Genomic DNA, 10786 nt, shown 5'->3' with positions numbered 1-10786 from the left:
TGAGAGAGAGAGAGAGAGAGAGAGAGAGAGAGAGAGGGAGAGAGAGGGAGAGAGAGGGAGAGAGAGGGAGAGAGAGGGAGAGAGAGGGAGAGAGGGAGAGAGAGAGAGAGAGAGGGTGAGAGGGAGGGGGCAGAGAATTGATTACAGAGGTACAGTGTGGTGAAGAGTGAGGAGGCAGTGGTAAGATTTCTTGGGGAGGAGCTGATGTCACACTGAGTCTCATCTTCCCCCTAGGCTGTTGTCACCATGTTGGGTCTACTTGGAGAGCAGATACCTCAGAAGAAGGGTGCCAGAAGGCTGACAGGACATTCCTCCAAGAGATGCCTACCCTAGGCCTCAGCATGATCCCTGACTCATTTCAGCAGTGGGTAGACTATCATTGCTTGACCCAGCCTTGTGAGAGGCTTGGAAGAATGTGCTTGGGTTGGTGTCCCCCCCCCCAGGCTAGAACTCTGACTCCTGCTGGATGGTTATAGTCAGGATCCACCTGCAGGAGAGGGACAAGGTGACTTCGGTGGTGAGCCTCTGTGGCCTGGTGTATGAGGCTGGCCTGTGCCCTGGGCTTGGTTAGAATATGGACTACACCCATGCGAGCTGCGGGGAGAGGTGGGGCAGGGAGGCAGTCATCATGGTTACCTTGAGCCTTGTCTTGGAGGATAGAGAAAGGCACCACAGGTCAGAGAGGATGGTGCCACCTACAATTAGGTTTTCAAACCCAAGCTTCAGAGTCAGTTGTGACTCATGTCCTCTCATGTATGTCACCTTTCCTTCTAAAATGGACATGCATCTAGAGTCAGATGTCCCTGGGATCTAATCCTATCACCACCACGATCTCTACGGGTCACTGTAGCAGCCTTGTGACCTGGCCCCTCCCTTTTAACCTTTCTTCTACTCTTTCTCCTACTTGGTCACCCTGCTACAGCTGTCTTAGATCATTGGTATCCCTGGAATGTGTCAAGCATCTGTAGGGATTTTTCTCTCTCTAGAACGTTCTAGACTCCTCTAGTGCTCATGATCAACCTCGGTGGAGGCCCCTCTGATCATCCTTCATGAAGTAGTAACACGGTCCCCACCAGCCTGCTCAGTCTCTGGCTCTGCCTCTGCCCCTGAAGGGCTTTATTTTCCTCCATAGGATTTATCACTGTCTGACTAGCTAAATATAAATCCTTGTTTAATTATTCACTTCCCCTCCCCCACCGTGTAATCTGAGCTCCAAGGGGTTACAGGCTTCATCTTTTTGGGCACTGTCGTATTTTTAGTACCTAGAATAGTGTGTGACACACCGCCTAATAAATATCATCTGAATGAATGAGTGTATAAAATGAAAGGCGCAGAAGGGGTGGGTGGGGCTCGTCAATCTCAAATGCCACAGAAATGTCCTGAGACAGGACTGAAAATTTTCCACTGGATTCAGCAATGGACAGGCCAGTGGTGGCCACCCAGAGGCAGCTCCACGAGAGAAGAGTGGGGCCATGCTACAGTGTTATAAGGAGCCAAATAGCAAAGAAAGAAGGGAACTTAATGCAAAAAAAGCGTTGTTGCCAGTTGTTTGGCTGAGTGAGCAAGAGAAAGGAAAACTGAAATGGCAGATGGGGCCAAGAAGTATTTAAAGTGGAAGTGACTAGCCGAAAAGAGAGAACTCTCACATGATCCAGCAGCCACACCTCTGGAACCTTCTCAAAGGAAGTGAGATTACTGTGTGTGTGGAAGAGATGCTCTCCCACATCCACTGCAGCTGAGATGCAGACGTCACCTCAGAGTGTCCATCAGTGGGGGGTGGGGGGCGTGGGCGTAACCTCAGAGTGTCCATCAGTGGGGGGGGTGGGCGTAACCTCAGAGTATCCATCAGTGGGGGGGGGTGGGCGTAACCTCAGAGTATCCATCAGTGGGGGGTGGACACAGAGAGTGAGGCCCGTGTGCACGATGGAATGCTCTTGGCTTCACAGAAGGAGATCTCGTCCCCAGCAGCAGCGTGGAAGAACCCAAAGAGCACTGTGTTGCTCCGAATAGACCAGGCACCACAGAATAAACCACACATGACTCCACACACACGGAGGCTTCCAAAGCAGAAGGGATTCAGAAGCAAAGAGCAGAGAGGCAGTTCCTGGGCTGTGGAGATGTCGGTCAAAAGTAATGACATATCACTCGGGGCGGAGAGGGAGGAGGCCCTGAAGACCTACCGTGCAGCATGGAGTCCAGATAAATAACAATGTAACATTTGAGAATTTCTAAGGCAGGAGAGCTTAAACATCTACAAAATGATTACTGTGTGAGGTGGTAGTGTTTAATTTTACTTATTTATTATAATTTTATTTATTTAATTTCATTTAACTTCACATTGTATCTCAAGACTAAAAATCACATCATATAACATGGACATTCACAGTTCCTGCGTGTGGAGCTTAATAACCATCGATGTGCTGGTATGGGAAGGGTGGGGCACATCCGTGGACCAGGGGGCAGCCGATACACAGCTGAAGACAGGAAGAAGTGCTGACCAGAGCAAGCCTTGGCAACAGCCACAGGACACGAAGAGAGCTGAGAGGACGGCTCCTGACCCTCCAAGCTAAAGCCGAAAGGGAAGGCTGGGCACAGCCCGAGTGCACGTCAGCTGGTTAGCACGAGGGGATGCCAGGGCAGCTCAGTTTAAAGTCTTTCTCTGTTGCTCAGGGAAGAAAGTCAACTGCTAAAAAGTAAGTGGGAAAGGTCATGTTGACAGAGGCACTTGAAGACAGCAGTGAGGGTTTGGAATTGTGTGAGAGAACAAGAGCTGAAGGACCAGCCAGAGGACGGCTCTCTCCTGATGCTCCGTTGGACATAGACCATGAGGTTACAGTGTGTGCGCCTTCCATCTGGAACTCCAGGTGCTAGGTAGTCTACAAAGGTTAAAAGCATGGAGGTGGAAAGAGTTAGAGGAAGATGTCTCAGGCCTGGAATCCCAGCAAAGGAACCATAGTAAAAGGCAGGGCCTAGTCAGCTTTAACTGTCAGCTTGACACAGCCTGGAGTCACCTAAGAAGGAAATATCAGTTGAGGAATTTGCCTAGGTCATACTGACCCATGGGCATGTCTGTGGGGGCTTGTTTGCATTGCTTTAATTGATGTAGGTGGTCCCAGCCCACTGTGGGCAGATAGTCATGAATTTCATAAGAAAGGCAGTATAGTGTGGCTCTCAGTGAGCCAGTTAGCAGCATTCCTCCATAGTTCACGCTTCATGTTTTGTCTTTGAGTTCCTGCTTGGACCTCCCTCAGTGATGGACTGGGACGTAGAAGTATAAGCCAAAGTAAATCCTTTCCTCCCCTATGAAGCTACAGCAGGCTCTCAAGGTCACCTTAAAGGACTCTCAGATTCACTCCACTAGAGGGAGAACTTGGGGAGGAGCTGTTATAGTCCATAATACCCAGAGCAGCCACCACCAGCAGAGAAGACAATGACAGTGACCAGGAGAGAAAGAGACAGACACCACCATCATTGTGTGCTTTCTCTGTTCTGACACCCACAGGACAGAACACTAGGGACGAGAGGAGGTCATGCAGACCTCAGGATGAGTAGGGGAGGAGGGTGCAGAGGAGAGGGCCCAGGAGCATGTGGGACCTCACACCGAGGCCAGCCTACACTGCAGACCACAAGGCTGGAGGAGCCAGGCTCCAGTGACGCTGGGCTCACTCTCCGCCAGCCATGGCACTCAGCCCCCTGGCTGGATTTCTCCCCATTGATCTCTGCACCTAGCTTCCAGCTCCTACTTCCTGTCATCCACTGACTCGTTAAAATTCCTTCCAATTTAAAAGGAATTTTAGGTATTCTATGAATAATCTGCTTACTTTCGGTTTTATAATCTCTTACTCTTCACTCATCTTTCCGAAAGATCTTTCTCAGCTGGTGTCTCCGTGTTTTATCTCCATGCTTAACAATTGCAGTGACTGAGGTCCTTTCTGGGTTGTGCCTCCTCAGTTCACATCCTGTCTGCAAAGTGCTATTTCCTGAATGAAAATATGTAGAGTGTGCTGCAACGAGAGAGAATAAGCAAAACATAGATAAGTCATGGAACAGTGTTGCAAACCATTCAAGAAAAATGTGAGCAGAGAGCCAGGCAACCATCCTGCAGCAGTCTGTCTAGGGGAAGGGACCGGCTTGCATTGTCTGCAAATCAGTAAGGTGGTCCCCAAGGGACATGCTCTCGGGATAACGTTGATGGCTTTCATGAGAGTCTCCTTGGCTTATTTTGAATAAGAATGCAGTCATGCTTCTTAAGGACTAGCCTTTCTTCTTCGTTCACAGTATAAATGGTATTTAAAGGCTGGTTGTTATGCTATAAACCTACCCAAGATTTTCCACTTGCTGTTGAAGTAAAAAAGTTAGTTCTTGGGATGCATGCCTAACTGGGAAAAGGTTGGAGAGTTAGCGCTCTGTGTCTTATCATGGTCTCCCAGAGTGCACCCTTCTCCGTGTCTCAGAAGCCACAGAGGACCCGTGGGCACAGGCCACGCCCTGTACCCGAGGTCTGCAGGAGCAGAGCTTGCTCACCTTGTCACTTCCAGGGAGAGCCCTGGCAAGGGCTGTGTGGTTCACCGCCTCAGCTGCCGCCTAATGACTGCTCTCTGTGCCTGGGAGTGTTTCTCTTAGGCCAGACACAGTTTAAAGTATTTCGTGGCCTAAAATAATTTAATTCTGGCTAGAATTAAACCTCTGACCCAATTTAGTTTAAATTTTCCCTCTTCTGGAGTCATTGTTTGTCACTGTCAGTGTTCCGGTTACTGTCGAGTACCTGCTTATCTCCCAGGGCCGGGGTGTGCTCGAAGCACAGGGTGACCTTTACATGGCCGATATCAGCTTTCATTTCTCTGGAGCCTTAGAGACACAGACTGGGAGATGGGCTGGCACTGCTCACCAGCCTCACAAAGGCCCCCATCCTCCTTTCTGCATCTGGATCTAGTGAAGGAACCTGTGATTTGTTTATTACTGGTGAACCTTAGCTATGACATGTAATGGGCACTCTGTGCCTATTTTATCATTCATTCATTACAATCCATTTTCATGGCATGGAAACTGTTAGCTGCCCGACTTGTAGAAGCTTGTAGAAGTCTTTTTCTGTATGTTCTGGTCTCTGTCTCCTTGTTAGGATAGAGCCACCACACCAGGCTTTCTGAAAGAAGCAGTCCATACATCTGTGAGTCTCGGGTCTACAGTGTCGACGATGTCTCTTCTTCCACACTTGGTTGTAGTTGTGGCACCGTCGGATGGGGTCGTGCAACCCTTCCACACTTAGCACGGACCCTGAGGAGCCACTAGCTGTTCCAATTTACAATTGTTTAGGATTGTGTGCATGCACCACCAGAAAAAAAGCACTAAGGTTTTTTGTATGTCATGGATATGATTTAACTTTTACATTCAATATCCATTTTAGGTTAATAGCCTGCCTATTTTAAGCCAATATATTAGTAAGCAGTTTAAATCACTCCTGTGTTAATAATTTGTAACTGTGGCCTCTTAGCAAAACGACCTCATTATTATCTTCACATCCTGTTTCCTCTGATTAACTTAATTACTAAAAGGGGAAAAATTCTTCAGTTACGCCTTTTTAAACTACAGAAAGCTGTATCTTGGCATCCATCTTCAGTCATGTCTGCCAGAGCTCTCCTTTGTAGCTGTAATTGGATCCTATGCGTCAGACCAACAAGAGAACGGAGCACAGTGCTGGCTCTGTTGGACTAGAACGCCCATTATTAGATTTATAATAACAAATACATAATAACACACAACGATTATAGTCCCTAGAACAAGCCCACAGAACTGCTGAAAAATGAAAAAGGGGTGTCAGCGGGGATGGGGGTGTTGCTGTCTGTCGGCAGAACCTCTTCACTTAGAACCAACCTGAAGGCTCTGTCAGGATGATCTCACACTGGTCAAACTCAACTGGTCAAACCCTTCCTGACCCAATGAGCAGGCTGGTCTCTTTGGCACAGAGGCAATTTGCTGGGTTTGGTGTTTTCTGACATGTTCATGTTGGTCTGTGTAAACATCACAGCCTGGTGTCTTCCACAAAGAATGTGCTGTCCTGAAGGACAACTATCAAGCCTAAGACAACCAGCCTTTCAGGGTCCACTTTGTATTAATCAGGTATATTGGCAGGTGACTAAGGAGGGCTGATGCTGTCTCATGATTTAATTCTGAGCCTCCTATTGAGGAGTCAGCTGGCTAGATGCTAGAGCGAAAGCTCTGACATTCAGGTTTAAATTGAAAGAAAATGAGAAACCAGATAAAGCCAGGCAACCAAATTAATTCACTCAGAACCCCTCCCCGCCTTTTCAGTGGAATTCACAGAAATTCTCTCCTAGAAAAGATTGGGAAGCCTTCTGGAACAATCACATATTTGTGTTCAAATATAGAAAGGCAAGACCAGTGCTGTACTCCAGCAGAGCCCACACATTCTTGAGAGCTTTAGAAAAATATCCCTGATACCGTCCATTTTTTATGTGTCCAGCAGTCATCTTCCCCAAACCTTCTTCCCAGGAAATGATAAACAGGCTCAGACACTTGTGAACCAGCTTGATCCTGTTCACATGCCCTCTATCCTATGGATAAAGCAAGTGATTCTGAGATAAAACTGAGTCGTGAGGCAGTTATGGACACATGCTCATATCCCAGGCATAGGATTGTTAGCAAAGGAAAATCTTCTGAGTATAGCTGGATCTACCGACTTCCTTTGTCCCTTCCTCGGTTCCCCAAGGCAGAAGAATATCGAACGCATGAGTCTGGCATCTAATCCTTCTGTCCTTGAATCCTGTGTGATCCTAAATAAGCCCCTGGATATCTGAGTATCTCCAGGTCATGTGTATCAAAAGACTGCATCAGGCTATCCTTTCTTCCTTCCCCTGGCTCTACAGATGATTTTGTTAGTGACCAGATCATTGGGACAGCAATGACTATCAGACAATCTGCTAGTTCAATAGAGTTTACACTCCGGGGGGTGTCATTATGCTGGAGGTGACAGATCTGTACACAAGAAATTAGACCGAGTTAGAAACAACACATTTGTTTAGTGCTGTGATCCCTGAGCTTAGGATGCTGCCTGACACATCCTCATACTTAATACCTGTTTGTCAAACGAATGGATACATTTGAAATAATGAGATTGGCTAAAGAAACATCAGTATTCATCCAGCAATCATTATGCAGTAATGAGTAAGGAAAACAGATTCATTTTAACTTGGAAAGTTAAATTTTTTTTTAACAAGTAAGAAATTGGATTGGGCCTTGAAGAATTAAATCATCTTTGTTAGAGTGGGAAGGAACCCTGCAGGCTGAGGCATGGTCATGAGCAAAGGCATAGGCCCATCTAAGGGATTCCAGCCTGGAAAGCGGTGATCTTTGGCCTGCTGTAAAGAGGGGAGAGAATGTCAGGCCAAAGATGGAGGCCTAGCACCGGGAGGGGTGTGGAGTGTGAGCACAGGAAAGCACCCCTGAGCCACGGTGTTCCAAAGGTAGTGATGCACTTCTTCATGCGGAGCCATCAACTGTGTCAGACAGTTAGAGGACCAGTCTCTGTGCTGTACTGTGTGGAGTGGACCAAGCAGGCAGATGAGAAGATGCAGAGACTGTGGAACAAGGGAAACTGATGGGTATGTCAACAGAGGTAAAGAAAGTATCAAGGACAGGAGGTCAGGATGGGGAGCAGCAGAGCTCAGCAGAGCTAGAACGTGAATGGACTGCAGACAGACCACTCTAATTCTAGCTGAGGCCAGCAGCAGATGATACCTTATTGTGATCAGAAAAAGAGAAGTGTCAGGATATACTGGCAACATTTCAGGGGGAAAGAGGGCTGCAGGAGACGACGGGAAGGCTGCCCGGAGAATAGGAGGAGAGCAGAGTCCCATCAAGGTGACCAAGGAACAAGCTTCCGAGAGTGCCCCACGATTTCTGTTTCCTTCCTCCCAACTCCTGCACATCAGTCATGAGGTCCACAGGCCTGGCTTTCTCCTGGCTTTCTGGATGTAGCCCCTCCCCTCTCTGCCTCAAACTAATAACCGATAACACTGAATGGCTTGTGACTGCCCTACTGATGGGACGTGGGTGCTGGTTACAGCCTTCTTTCTTTGCTGAAGTTCCATTTACTCGGGCACTCTCCCATCTTTCTCCTCTGCTCTGATTTCTTACTGTATTTGTTTTGCTGGATGATTGGCCTACTTAGTGTCTCTCCAGAGTCTTACTACAACCCACAGTAAATAGCAGGTAGCAATTAGCTGGCCTCTCCTCTCCCCCCATTGCTCACTCCTGCCTTTCCCCCATTCCTGCCTTGTTATTTTTCATGGTACTTGCTATCAGACACAGAGCTTTCCTTATACTGTACAAATACTCGACCCCTGAGCTGAATCCCAGCCCCAAAGTGTTGCTTGATTGAGCATTTTTTCACATATAGCATGCTTTGATGTCCACAGGACCAGCCTATGAAGCTGATGTCAGGGAGAGGCACATTAGGGACTAGTTAAATTTAACAGACCTTTGGGTTTCTTCTCTATGCAAAAGCATCCTGTAGGCTGCGAGGCCAGTACACAGGAACTTCATATATGATTGGCACTATATTGTAGTAATTAAGTAAAATAATGATTTCATAGAGGTATGCATTATCATTTCAGAAAAGGCAAGGATTGGGGTGAAGTGTTGTCTGTGGAAATAGCTTCTAGAAGCAGTAATTGTCTGGGATGGGTCTTGTGGGGTTGGTAAGGTTTAAACCAATAAGACAGGAGGGTTAGGGCAAGACACTGGGAGCAGGAGTCAGTCAGCCTGAGAACACTGCACAGGCCTGGCTGCAGGTCATTTCTGGGTCTGTGGCAGGTAAGCCATGGAGAGCTGAAGCTGCGGGATGTGGAGTTGGTCACTGGCATAGGAGGGGACTTCCACATACAATCTATACGTAACTAAAGCAGTGGAGATAGAGAATTGAGTTGGCATGTTGCATAGAAAGAGGGGTAGAACTGGGCTGCTTTACTGTAGAATCTTCAGAACGCTTCCATCTTCTGCTCAAGCAAACGTTTTTCTTTTTAAGATAATGTGCCATACATTTGAAATCATTTTTTTTCAAGCATTCTACCAACTGAGCTGTATCCCCAGCCGTCATCTTTTTATATCAAAGTGTTCAGTTCATTGAATACATTACCAGTTTGTGGCTGATGATATAGCTCAGTAGAAGAGTGCTTGCCTAGCATAGATGAGACCCGAAGTTCAATGCCCCCCGACATAGTTAAATAAAAACAACTTACTAGTTTTAATAAAAATCCAAACAACCAGTTTGCAGTTTTCTTTCTAGACTACCAGGAAAGTGGTTGATAAAAATAGAAGGACTTTGGTCTAAGATGTTTTGTTGAATTTTTAAAATATTTACTTATTTACTTTGGTTCTTTGAGGTAGGATGTCATGTAGCCCAGGTTGGCCTTGAACTCTTGATTTTCCTGCCTCCAAATCCCAGGTGCTAGACAGAGCTGACATCATGAGCCTCTACACCCTGCCATCTCACTGAATTCTTAAGCTTGCGTTAAATTTTCAGCTTTTGTACGAAGTATTAACATGGCATCTAGAGTCTCTATCCACGCCAATGCTGACATTTGGATTGAGTATTCTTAAGATATTTTTAAGGGAAAGCGATTGCCATCCTAGGCTGTCCCAGTTTACATACCACTGCATTTGAAATTAATTTCATTACATAAAGAGCAAAATATTTTTCTCAAACACAATGGAGTGTCAAGGGAAATATTTAAATAAAATCCCTCTTAAGGAGTACTTTAAAGCAAATATAGTAACATATACATGCATTCTGAAATACCATGACTCTGGTTCCCTACTAGGATATATTAGTACTTCTAACAAAACCTTTTACCAACTAAATATAACTGGGTCATATGCTAATTAGTAATATTTCAGAAGAGGTTATTTTCATCCACCGATTTTCTGTTTCCTTTCATTATTATGAAGTTGTTAAACTGTGTTAAATTTAGAAAAACAGAAGCATTACCTTCTCATTGGTTCTTGAGTCTGAGTTTTCCCTTCCATTGAAAAGACGTTGATTGAGTACATCCCCCAGGCTGGCACTGCTGGGTGCTGGGACACAGAGACAACCGGGGGGATGGAATCGACTGGGGGAGGCTAGAACGGAGGAGTGCGGGGTTTGAGTTGCTCACGGGCTCTGTCCAGGCTTTGGTAGTGGAGGGCAGAGTAAGGCAAGGCAAAGACAGAAGGGCCAGGGCAGGCATTGAAGAGGCAGTGGAACTTGAGTTGAATTTTCAAAGATAGAAGAAGCCAGACATTGCAGTAGAAGGCTGGAATTGCAGCACTCAAGAGTCAGAGGCAGGAGAATCTTGAATTCTAGGTCATCCTCAACTACAATCAGACATTGCCTCAACCCCCCAAAAGTAATATAAGATAACAATGATATATTATATATTAATATATAATATATACTTACCTCTTAAAGCAGAATGTGAGTGTACACTATATTTCTATACATGAGCCTTGCTGAGTTACAAGACCTAGGGAAGCTTAGAATTTTGTTCTTGGTACTTTACTTTGGAAAACAAGTCTTATGCAAAATTCCTGTCAAGTTGTTTCAGCTTGTATTCTTCCCTCTAAGACTAGTACATACATAATTAACTACAGACTATGAAAAACTTAAAAAAATGGATTCTAGAAGTTGACACTCAAGGTGTCTGAACAATTTTTTCCCTTTTAAATGTGAAGCCGTGTCTCCGAACACTTCAGTGACAGGTGATCTGGTCTACTATCCAAACACTTCAGT

The 10786-nt window shown here is 46.0% G+C and overlaps 1 protein-coding gene across 1 annotated transcript in view; it reads left to right on the top strand.

The window, feature by feature from the left end:
- The window catches only part of Enthd1 (ENTH domain containing 1), a 112544-nt gene that overhangs the window by 73695 nt on the left and 28063 nt on the right, over positions 1 to 10786 (top strand). The window lies entirely within an intron of this gene.

This window comes from Grammomys surdaster, unplaced genomic scaffold, assembly GCF_004785775.1.
Source record: "Grammomys surdaster isolate TR1022 unplaced genomic scaffold, NIH_TR_1.0 125852, whole genome shotgun sequence".
NCBI classification, from domain to species: Eukaryota; Metazoa; Chordata; class Mammalia; order Rodentia; family Muridae; genus Grammomys; species Grammomys surdaster.
This window is presented reverse-complemented; position numbering and strand designations above follow the sequence as displayed.